General features: G+C 44.2%; 1 protein-coding gene across 1 annotated transcript in view; it reads right to left on the reverse strand.

Annotated features, from left to right (window-relative positions):
* Positions 1–12,359, reverse strand: part of LOC126252637 (dorsal root ganglia homeobox protein-like) — a 123,882-nt gene that overhangs the window by 12,408 nt on the left and 99,115 nt on the right. The window lies entirely within an intron of this gene.

Consider the following 12,359-nt stretch of genomic DNA (forward strand, 5'->3'; position numbering starts at 1 on the left):
GAGTAAACTTTCGTGTTTCTGTGCCAGAGACAGCGGAGATCACTCTTATAGTAAAGACAGCAACATTCTGCACAAGAGCCTGATACTCATAAATGGATTTTTCACCCATCTTTAGCGCCGATAATTTAAAATGTACCACTGCGATAGTTATTCGATCACCTCGCTGCAGTAAAACACAAAAGAAACCATCTCCAAACACGCCTTGAAGGCCCAACGGTACCGATTGGCCGCCGTGTCATCCTCAGCCCTTTGGCGTCACCGGATGCGGTTACGAAGGGGCATGTGGTCAGCACACCGCTCTCCCGGCCGTATGTCAGTTTACGAGACCAATGTCGCTACTTCTCAATCAAGTAGCTCCTTCAAATGGTCTGACTATGGCTGAGTGCTTCCCACTTGCCGACAGCACTCGACAGACCCAGACGGTGACCCAGCCAAGTGGCAGCCAAGCCCAATAGCGCTTAATTTGGGTGATCTATTCGAAACCGCTATTACCACTGCGGCAAGGCCGTTGGCTATAGTAAAACACTGCTTTTATGAAAATCTATTCTCAGAAACTGCAAAACACAAAACTGTTCCGTTACGATGAAGCGACAATGTGTTCTCTGTGAAGTCCTAGTTACCGTTATCCATTGTCTTATATGCTACATAATTTACGTTCCACTCCATACTCGAGTCATCTATAACTACAAAAAGACCTGATTCCTTTCTTATTTTTTCGTCACGAATGTACACAAGCTCACCGAAGTAAATGTTATTCCCCCCTTGAAAGTGCTCATCGGTCGCTTTGGATAGCTTTATATGATGCAGAACTAATGCTGTGTGGTCATGTCACCCTCCACTGCTAATACAAGCCGTTATACCGAAGTCTATCTGGTAGCCCCCCTGATATGGAATCAGCAGAATAAGTTGGGCCAGGACAGCCGCTGTGGTTCTAGGCGCTGCAGTCGTTACCGCGCAGCTGCTATGGTCGCAGGTTCGAATCCTGCCTCGGGCATAGCTGTGTGGGTTGTCCTTAGGTCAGTTAGGTTTAAGAAGTGCTAAGTCTAGGGGACTGATGACTTCAGATGTTAAGACCCATAGTGCTTAGAGCCATTAATACTTAATAATAAGTTGGGTCAACATGCAGTCCTCACAGAAGGGCAGGAAAGAGCAGTCTTGTTTGGACTAGCTACGACCAGCCCTTGACTGAAGTTGTCCTTTTTGTTGGTGTATTGACACGGACTGTACAATATGTCTGCTACGAACGGTGTAGCTCCAGTAGCCACGTGACAGGTGATAAGAACAGCGGTCACGAAAAGACGCTAAAGCGACAGCGACCGCAGGCAGGCGCCGCATATTGTCAGTGACATTTGGTTCGAACCCCGGCAGGAACTGCGGCTGTCAGTGGACGCAGGCCCACCTCAGCCAATCTCCGAGTGAAGACTGCGAGTGGCACTCAATGCAGAGGACATTTGGAGAGGGTACCTCGCACAAGGCCATCGCTCAACCGGCACATAGAGCTGCACTTCTCGAACACAGTGGGCCAAACCCCACATGAACTGGACAGCAAATAGCTGAAGGCGTGTTGTGTGGTCTGGGAAACCACCATTTCGCCTTTTTTTCCAATAATGGAATGTGGGTGAGGGCATAGAAGGCCCACTGCTCAGTGCGCCCCTCATAGTGCGGGGGCACACGAGTGCGGCTAACACTTCTGTTTCCCTCCGCCCTTTAGCTTATTTCCCATACTTTCGTTTCTGTCGTCTTATGGAAGAATTTCCTCGAGCAAGGCCACTTACAGCTGCAAACCATTGATTGCACCTAAATGATCTGTAAGGCTAATATCTGTTGCATTGAAGCTACTGGCATATAAGGAAAGTGTTAAAAGCAAACCCCGAATCACGTCTGCTTGACTGAGTAGCCACTATATAAGGCGAGTCATCTGCCGCTATCTATGGGTTTTATGCAATCCGAAACACCCTCAAATACCATCTGAACATTCTCACATTCTCTAGCTCGCTACTTGTAAACTACTAGTCATACAAGAGAAATGAGGAGGATTTTTTTAGGGAGTTTAATTTAGTTAAATGTCGTAATGGAATACATTTTCCCTTGAGACCATAGAATTCGAATTATTAAAGAAAAAGTATAAAATGCGTTTTTCTTGAATAACTCGGAAAGCGTAACCTCCAACGAAAACGTATCCTAGTACAACATTTAACTAAATTACATTCCATAGAAAACTGTCCTGTTCATTTTTTCTTTACGAGTAATAGTTTTCGAGTAGCAAACGAGAAAATATACACTATGCGATCAAAAGTATCCGGACACCCCCAAAAACATACCTTTTTCATATTAGGTGCATTGTGCTGCCCCTACTGCCAGGTACTCCATATCAGCGACCTCGGTAGTCATTAGACATCGTGAGAGAGCGGAATGGGACGCTCCGCGGAGCTCGCGGACTTCGAACGTCGCCAGGTGATTGGGTGTCACTTGTGTCAGACGTCTGCACGCGAGATTTCCACAATCCTAAACATCCCTAGATCCACTGCTTCCGATGTGATAGTGAAGTGGAAATATGAAGGAACACGTACAGCACAAAAGCGTACAGGTCGACCTCGTCTGTTGACTGACACAGACCGCCGACAGTTGAAGAGGGTCGTAATGTGTAGTAGGCAGACATCTATGCAGACCATTACACAGGAATTCCAAACTACATCAGGATCCAATGCAAGTACTATGACTGTTAGGCGGGAGGTGAGAAAGCTTCGATTTCACAGTCGAGCGGCTTCTCATAAGCCACACATCACGCCAGAAAGTGCCAAACGACGCCTCGCTTGGTGTAAGGAGTGTAAACATTAGACAACTGAACAGTGGAAAAATGTTGTGTGGAGTTAGGAATCACGGTACCAATGTGGCGATCCGATAGCAGGGTGTGGGTATGGCGAATGCCCGGTGACGTCATCTGCCAGCGTGTGTAGTGCCAACAGTAAAATTCGGAGATGGTGGTTTAATAGTGTGGTCGTATTTTTCATGGAGTGGGCTTGCACCCTTTGTTCTTTTGCGTGGCATTACCACAGCATAGGCCTACATTTTTATTTCAAGCACCTTCTTGCTTCCCACTGTTAAAGAGCAATTTGGGGATGGCGAATGCATCTTTCAACACGATCGAGCACCTGTTCATAATGCACGGTCTGTGGCGGAATGGTTACACGACAATAACATCGCTATAATGGACTGGCCTGCACGGAGTCCTGACCTCAATCCTAAAGACAACCTATGGGATGTTTTGGAACTCCGACTTCGTGCCAGGCCTCACCGATCGACATCGATACCTTTCCTCACTGCAGCACTCCATGGAGAATAGGCTGCCACTCCCCAAGAAACCTTCCAGCACCTGATTGAACGTATGGCTGAGAGAGTGGAAGCAGTCATCAAGGCTAAGGTTGGACCAACACTATATTGAATTACAGCGTTACCGGTGGAGTGCGCCACGAACTTGTAAGTCATTTCCAGCCAGGAGTCCGGATACTATTGATTGTGCGTTCAACCGTCCACTGTTTATGCTCCTTACACCAAGTGAGGCCAGCTCGGTGGCCGCGCGGTTCTGGCCTGCAGTCCGGAACCGCGGGACTGCTACGGTCGCAGGTTCGAATCCTGCCTCGGGCATGAGTATGTGTGATGTCCTTAGTTTGGTTAGGTTTAAGTAGTTCTAAGTTCTAGGGGACTTATGACCTAAGATGTTGAGTCCCATAGTGCTCAGAGCCACACCAAGTGAGGCATCGTTTGGCATTTACCAGCGTGATGTGTGGCTATTGAGCAGCCGTTAGATCATGAAATCCAAGTTTTATTACCTCCCACCAAACTATCGTAGTACTTTTAGTGGATCCTGATGAAGCTTGGAATTCCAGTGTGATGGTCTGGATAGTTGTCTGTCTATTACACATTACCGTCGGCGGTCTCTGTCAGTCAACAGACGAGGTCGGCCGGTACGCTTTTGTGCTGTACGTGTCCCTTCGTGTTTCCACTTCACTATCACATCGGAAACAGTGGACCAAGGGATATTTAGGAGTGTGGAAATATTGCCTACAGACGTCAGACACAAGTGACACCCAATCACCTGACCACGTTCGAAGTCCGTGAGTTCCGCGGAGCGCCCCATTCTGCTCTCTCACAATGTCTAATGACTACTGAGGTCACTGATATGGAGTACCTGGCAGTAGGTGGCAGCACACTGCACTTAATATGAAAAACGTATGCTTTTGGGGGTGTCCGGATACTTTTGATCACATAGTGTAGTCTTCGGCAGCGATGCAGTCATTCGGCAGGATATCTGTCCCTGTCACAAGGTCAGAATCGCACTGGAACACTTTCAGGAGCGTAATAGTGATTTCACGTTGCCGTCTGGAGAGCCAACATTCTCATCACCTGAACACTATGTGACGTATCTGGAGTACTGTCGGCTCTACGCCCTCGAATCATCTCGTCGACTCATAAGTACTAGGAACTGCGCGGTCTTCGCGTAGATATCTGGTGCCACGTATTTCCAGAAGCCTGTTAACGACTGTTCGAATCTATGCCAGGCAGAATCGCTCCTGTATCCTGTTCCAGATATGGAACAATACGCAATTAACCAGGTCGTCAAGACGTTTAGGCTCATCAGCGTGCATACCAATTATACATATCAGACTTCCTCACGATATTCATGAATACCGAACTGCAGTGGAAAGTAGAGAAGAGTGTTGCGCATCATGAAAACTATTATGAACAGTCCTATGGGAAGGCTGCAGATTATCAAACAGGGTTCAAAGAAGGAGGAATACCACTTAATGGGACATATACGAAAACACCTTCGTTTTACGAATGTTGCACTGTCTGCGGATAATAAAGTGGAAAAACTTAATAGAGAAAGTTTGCAAGTACATCCGAAAATCAATTATACACTCTATGATAAGAAAAGCGAAGCACCAGGAAGGCATTGGCAGACGTCAATGTAACTTCGTACACGTAAACATTGGCGGCGGCTGTTTACACGATTACACCTGAAACTTTCAGGGAGAGCGGCCCGTGCGGATTTGACTGTTCTCCTATCGGGCGCGTCCCAGGTGGCGGATAGGGGGTCTTGCCTGACTGGAGGGCTTTTAGGAAATAAAATACCTCCCGCGGACCGAAAACACGCCCTTTGCCAGCGGTGTGGTGAAGTCCTTCACGGCAGCTTCGGCGGAGAAGAATAACTTCGGTACGGCGCAGTTGGCGGAGGAGGCAGTCTCTCCTTTCTCAGGCCTAATTAAGAAAGAAACCACTGCCTTGTGACGAAGAGAGATCTTCAAAGGCTGAAGGAATAAACCCGGACAGAAAATCCTCAGATGCGTTAGGCTTATCAGGTCAGCAAAAGAGTAACAGATTTATTGTTTTCAATTAAAGAACGAGCCTGGGATTGAAAATACCGAATAGCAGAATTTCTTGTACCCATGAAATGAATGACGGCTCTTTGCAGCCTGGAGAAAATCCAAGGAATGCAAAAAAAAAGAACAATTGATAAAGGACGAAACACTAGAACCCGAAAAAACATAAAAACAAGTTGAGAGAGGAAACATTAAATGTATTAACCTTCACAGGAGAGAGTAAAGAGGTTACATGATGAAGAGGAGAAAGATTCATATCCCTGGAGTGAGTGAGACCAAATGGAAGAGAAAGAACTCAAAACTGCTGAGACACGGGTACCAATTATACTGGCGTGGTCACAATAAAGCAACAAAGAATGGGGTGGTCCTTGTGTTTCACAAAGACATTGATCTCATTGCAGATGTAAGCTTCATAAGTGAAAGGAGTATTAAAGTCTAAGTGAACACTAGAAAGAACAGTTTCACTATACTCCAAGTGTACGAACATCAGTGAGGGTGCAGTGAGGAGTAAAAAGTGAAATTCCTTGGAGACCTGGAAGACCAAGTAAGAGAAGATAACATAAGGATAATTGGGGATTTGAATGCTCAGATCGGCGTTAATAGAAATGAATCCCTTTTGGGTATGGAGAAAAGAATGTTGAGTCTGAGGAAATTCTAAATCTGTCCATAAGGGATAAGCTTTTAGTAAAGATTACGTTCTTCAAAAGGCGAGATAGCTTTAAGATCACTAGATATGGTTGGAATGGCAAATATAAAACAGTTATCGACTATTTCTTGACAGAGAAATAAATTAGAGGAAAAGTGAGAGATACCAAAGCTATACCAAGTGAGTATATTTGGATAGTGATCGCAGCTTACTAGTACATGGTCAAACTGTAAAATTAAAAGAATGACTGCCGTACAAACATTGCGTGAAATTAAGAAATGGAAGCTGAAAGAAGAAGAGAATAAGGAAAACTTCCAGAAGTTAATAGCACAGAAATTTACAACAACAGGGAGTGGTAGTGTGGACGAAGTATGGAACCTGTTTAGAATATTAATAGTAGTGCCGTGCAAATATCTGGCAAAACAAAAGGTAAAGTAAAGGAGAAAGAAACAAGTTGGTGGAAAAATACAGCAAAAGATGCAATTAAAGAACGTAATATAGCAAAGAAAAACATGGAGAGTAAGCACAAGATGATAACACTGAAGCAGGAATATCGACAGAACAAACTCAAAGCAGAGAGGATAGTAAAATAAGAAAGGAGAAGAGTTGGGAAATATTCACCCAGAAACTATAGTAAGACAGCAAGGGGAACCAAAAATTCTTATATGGGTTGTTGAAAAGTAGAAGATCTAAGAGAGAAGATATAAAAGTGATTGAAACAGATGATGGAGATATTATCAGCGACATGGAAGGCATCAGGGAAGTGATGAAGAATTATTTTGAAATCTTATTGAATGGGGAAATGAACAAGAAAGCGACACTGAAGTCATTGAAGTAGAGGAAGAACAGCATCCAATTTCTTTGGCAGAAACCAAGGAACAGAATGGTTACATCGGATGCTGGGGGCGATATGGAAAAAATGCCAGATAACTGAAAAAAGGGTATTTTAATACTACTGTTTAAGAAAGGAAGTAAAAAGAAATGCACAAATTACTGAGGAATCACACTGCTGTCACACTGCCTTAAGATAATGGAAAGGGTATTAGAAAAGAGACTGAGAAAAATTCTAGGACATTAGTTTGAGAAACAAGAGCATGGTTTCAGAAGAAACAATCAGTTAATGGAGAACTATCAGTTAATGGAGAACTATTGGCGAAAAGGAAAGGATCTGATAATGTGTTCCCGCATTTGGATGAAGCATACGACAGTGTACCAAGAGGTAAAATGTGGGAATGCCTGAGAAAATATGATGTTCCTGATTCATTAATTCAAAAAGTTCAGGTACTGTGGGAAGACTGTGAAAGCAATGTATTGGTAAGAAGTGGAAGATCAAAATGGTTTGAGACAAAAAGAGATGTTCAGCAAGGCAGTTCAATTTCCCTGTAACTCTTCATTACACTTTTGGACACAATCATGAAAGAAATCAAGGAAGTAGAAAATGTAAATTTCAAAGCTGTTACTTTAGCTGATTGTGTCGCCATTTGGGGAGAGACGGAAATGGAGGTTCAGAGGAGAATGGATTACCGGAATAAAAAGTTTAAAAATTCAAGTTGGCTGTGAGTAAGAACAAGACAGTGACAATGAAGATGAGTAGGACTCCCACGTCTTGCAACGTTATGCTGGAAGGAGAGATGACTGAATGTATAAAAAGTTTCAAATATCTTGGTAGCGTTGTATAAAGTGATGGAACTGCCAAGCTCGAAGTTTTAGTCAGAGTAGCAAAAGGATCCAGCTTCTTCCACCAAGTACGAAACCCAATATGGGACAAAGGAGTCCGTTAAAGAGCTAAAGAGACCATTTATAAAACCCACCTCCTGCCGATCACGGCGTATAGTCTGGGAATCTGTGTCATAAATAAGAGGGAAGAGAGTCTGTTACAGGTATGCGAAATGAAGTTCCTTAGATCTGATTTACAAAATCCCAAGAGAGGCAGAATCAGGAACGAATGTGTAAGGATAGACCTGCAGGTGACCTTGACCATGGAGGAAGGAATGAGTACTGTAAGACTGAAGTGGTTAGGTCATCTGAAGCGAATGCACCCGACTCCAGCCCAGTGTCAGTATCTTGGGATGAAGATACTAGGAGAAAGACCGATTGGACAGACCAGGTTAATGAAAATCTCAAGAGGAGAGGAATAACATGGAACGTAGTGGAGAGAGAAAAGCTACACCAGGAAAGAAATCAATGGAGGCAGATAGTTCACAAAGTTCCTATATGGCTTGCTGAAAGGAAGTCCTGATGATGATGATAAAGCTGACAGTGGCCCAATATTTCGCTCTTCGTTCAATAAAATATTAAAATACATAGCCTAGTATAAAATATAAAGATTCAAATAGATACAGCTGTTTGAGAATTACTGATTTCTCCTAGGTGCGAACCATAGCATCGATAAATTTAAGCAAGATTATCATTTCCACCAGACTTTTTGGTTGAAGTAACTGCTTCACTTAGCGCTACTTGAAGGCTTCGGCCTTTTACTACCATGCTGACAAATGGACGGGGGCACTGCTAGTGGGTAAAGAGTTGGGTATGTATTGCTTCTGGTTACTGATATAGACTTTATCTCCGTCGACGACGACGCATTGCGTGCCATGTTACTTTTGACATTTAGTTACTAGGAAAATGTGTCCAGTCTCATTTGTGCACTTCAAAATGAGCTGTCTCGCAACTGTACTAAACAAAGTATTATTTTAACCAAGCAGCATGCTGTAAATTATGCTTTCGTTATATTATTAATATATTACATTAGTGATATTAAATCCACACATAATTTCATAATTGTTATCTTTAAAAAACTACCATCCTGGATTCGTTAAGACATTAAAAGTTATAATGCAATACATTGGATACAAGGGAGCTAAAGAGGGAAAAGATAAATCAGGGGAAGCAAAGTTTATTAGTGTGGATAATGGAGAGGAGTGGTAGGCCAGTGGTTACAGGAGGGACAAATGTCATGACAGATTTCATCACCTGGAATTGGGAGTCTGTTGGCGTTTTGTTGGGAGGTCGTGTATAATACGGACAAGGCCAGCGTTTGGAAGATGTGTTGGTAGAGGAGAGGCGGCGCTCCACGGCGGGTGGGTGATAAGTGGAAGGTGAGGTAGGCAAAATTTTCAGCAATGTATAGGATACGCGTAGCTATTAGACATGGTCGAGGAACGTGAAGAATTTGAATCGTGAGGGATGAGCAGATGAGGGTAAGTAGGTGCGAAGTGAGGCAGTGCACTTTGCGGTAGAGGACTGGGAAAGGAGTAACAGAAATTAGATGGACCAGAAATCCAGGCAAAATAAACGTATGAGAGGATAGACTGAATAAACGTTTAAAGGTTGACAATAATTTGGAGAGGAGGAATCGTTATGCTGGGTTGCCTAATAGTTTTGGATGATTACTATGTTGGGTTTCTAAGTTGATTAACATTGGATGGTTATTAGGAGATGTGTTAGTTTATTAGCTAATTAGGTAGGACGGTCACAAATGGTGAGGTATAAGTCATGCAGGTGGAAGCAGCAACGATTCGTCCTATAATTTTTGGCTGAGTGTAGGAAAGGTTGGTTAGGAGTGTCCGAAGCGTTTGCATTGTTGAAGTGAATCTGGAGGGGTTGTTGGTATTTCTGGAGGATCTGGAAGAGTCCTAGGAAGGCGGGGTTGTCGGCGCACTGTAGGAGATTACAAGTGTAGTGCAGCATCGCTGCTGGGTCGATTATAGTATTGCGACAGCGAGAAAACGTGAGGGCAGCGTTTGTTTGACGAATTGTTGTGGAGTCGGGATTTGGAGGCAGTTTAACAGACTGTGTTTTTGTAGTAAAGAGTAAGACACTGAGTGTCGGCACTACGTCGATCTCAGTGAAGTAGTTTCGTGGCCTCCATCCGACTCTCCACACGAGTAACAAATTCTGTACGTCAACCGTCACCCGCTCCGTAAACCGTTACGCAAGAAGTAGCAGTGAACTTTACTAGTGCAAAATTTTGTGGAGTTAATACGGCTAAACGCGACCACAATAATACTTAGAAAGCATTCAGTCACCCCGAAGTATAAAAACACTGGTGAACTATAAGACCGCAACAACAATGACGGAGGGCTCGTACATCTAAATATGACATGCGAAGAAAGGATGTTTAGTGTGGAGTCAGCAGGTATATCTCATGCATACTACATGCGAGTTGTCTGTACCAGAACGCTGCGACTGTGGTTCAGTAAGACTGAACGGCACCTTTTAGTGCGTAGCAACTTACAATTAGGTAGCCATCCAGTTGACGCAGGTTCCCGCGAGAGCTGGGCGTGGCAAGGCCGACGAGAAAGACAGGCCGCGGCGCGTGCGTCACGAAGCTGGTAGGCCTGAACTCGCTCGCTCGCTCGGCTCAGCAATCAAAATACGTATCTGAACCTGTTAACTCCCAGCTGGGCGTGTACGTACTAACGAGAATTGCATCTTCCACTGAAATCAGCTATTATGAAGTCTTACTGATTAACCGTACTACAGCCGGTCGAGCGGTTCTAGGCGCTACAGTCTGGAACCGCGCGACCGCTACGGTTGCAGGCTCGAATCCTGCCTCGGGCGTGGAAGTGTGTGATGTCCTTAGGTTAGTTAGGTTTAAGTAGTTCTAAGTTCTAGGGGACTGATGACCTCAGAAGTTAAGTCCCATAGTGCTCAGAGCCATTTGAACCATTTGAACTGTACTACAACAAAATTTAAGATCACTACTCGATATAAATAGTGTAACGGTTTGTTTATTGGACTTAGTCTCTTCTGCTTAACAGTCCTCATTTCATACAAGAAGTGGTGGCTTGTTGTTGTTGTGGTTTTCAGTGCAGAGACTGGTTTGATCTTGTGCAAGCCTCTTCGTCTCCGAGTAACTACTGCAACCTACGTTTTTCCGAATTTGCTTAGTGTATTCATCTCTTCATCTCCCTCTACGGTTTTTACCCCCATGATTCCCTCCAATACTAAACTGGTGATTCCTTCATGCCTCAGAATCTGTCCTACAAACCGATCGCTTCTTCTAGTCAAGTTGTGCCACAAATTCGTCCTCTCCCCAATTCTATTCAGTACCTCCTCATTAGTTACATGATCTACCCATCTAATCTTCAGCATTCCTCCGTAGCACCACATTTAAAAAGCTTCTGTTCTTAACCGTTTATTGTCCATGTTTCAGTTCCATACATGGCTACACTCCACACAAACACTTTCAGAAAAGGATTCCTGCCACTGAAATCTATACTCGATGTTAATAAATTTCTCTTCTTCGGAAATGCTTTCCTTGTCATAGCTGGTCTACATTTTATAACTCTCTACTTTGACCATAATCAATCATTTTGCTCCCCAAATAGCAAAGTCATCTACTACTTTAAGTGTCTGATTTCCTAATCTAACCCCTGAGCATCACCTGATTTAATTCGGCTACATTCCATTATATGCAACTGATAATCAGTTTAACGTGATTTTAATTTTATTGTATCCCTGTACAACCGTAACTAATTATAAGTAGACCTATGGACTTCCGATCATTGTAAGACTAATGACAGTAAGACTCCATAATAGCGGATTACAGTACAAGATGCAATTCTCGTTCGTATGGACACATCTAGTTACGAGTTAACAGGTGTAGAAACGTAGTTTGTCTGCTGAGTTGAGGGAGCGAGCGAGCTCACGCCCGTCTCCGTACGTACGTGCCGCGGCCTGTCTTTCTACTGGGACTCGTGGGTATGGCAAGTGACGTTTTACCGCGGCCGGCCACTTGTAAGTCTCTCAGTTATGTGGTGAGACTCTTCTCTACACTACGATACGATTATTTTCAGGGCGACCTCGCCTCTTTACGTTTTTCGCTATTCTTTAATGGCTTGTCGGATTTCTGATACTTTGAGGCAGCCATTCCTACGCGAACTCTGTCGCGACTGATAACTCAGAACTGCCTCTTTGTCACACTAGTCTGCGTATCAGCGGCTGCGTGAGCGTTCACGAATTTGTTTTTGCGTGACAGGTAGGAAATTAATCAACATTGCTAAATTTAACGCCTGAGTATTCCGTACCAGCAAAACACGCACTGTTTACGTCGTGAACAGGAGACACAGATTTGAGGATGCAGAAGGATATACTGGAGCGGAGAGCACACAGAAGCCTGGGACACCCATCCATAACGGTATCGGACATCTTAGAAGGCTGTGTTCACACACTCAGACTGCCCGATGCGACCCCCACACAGCTGGAAGTGAATGCTTTGAGGCTGAGCGACTGTCATTGGGGACGCAGAAGGATATGATGGAGTGGAGAGCACACAGGAGCCTGGGACACCCATCCATAATGGTGTCAGACACCTGAGAAGGATATGTTCA

This window comes from Schistocerca nitens, chromosome 4, assembly GCF_023898315.1.
Source record: "Schistocerca nitens isolate TAMUIC-IGC-003100 chromosome 4, iqSchNite1.1, whole genome shotgun sequence".
Taxonomy (NCBI): domain Eukaryota; kingdom Metazoa; phylum Arthropoda; class Insecta; order Orthoptera; family Acrididae; genus Schistocerca; species Schistocerca nitens.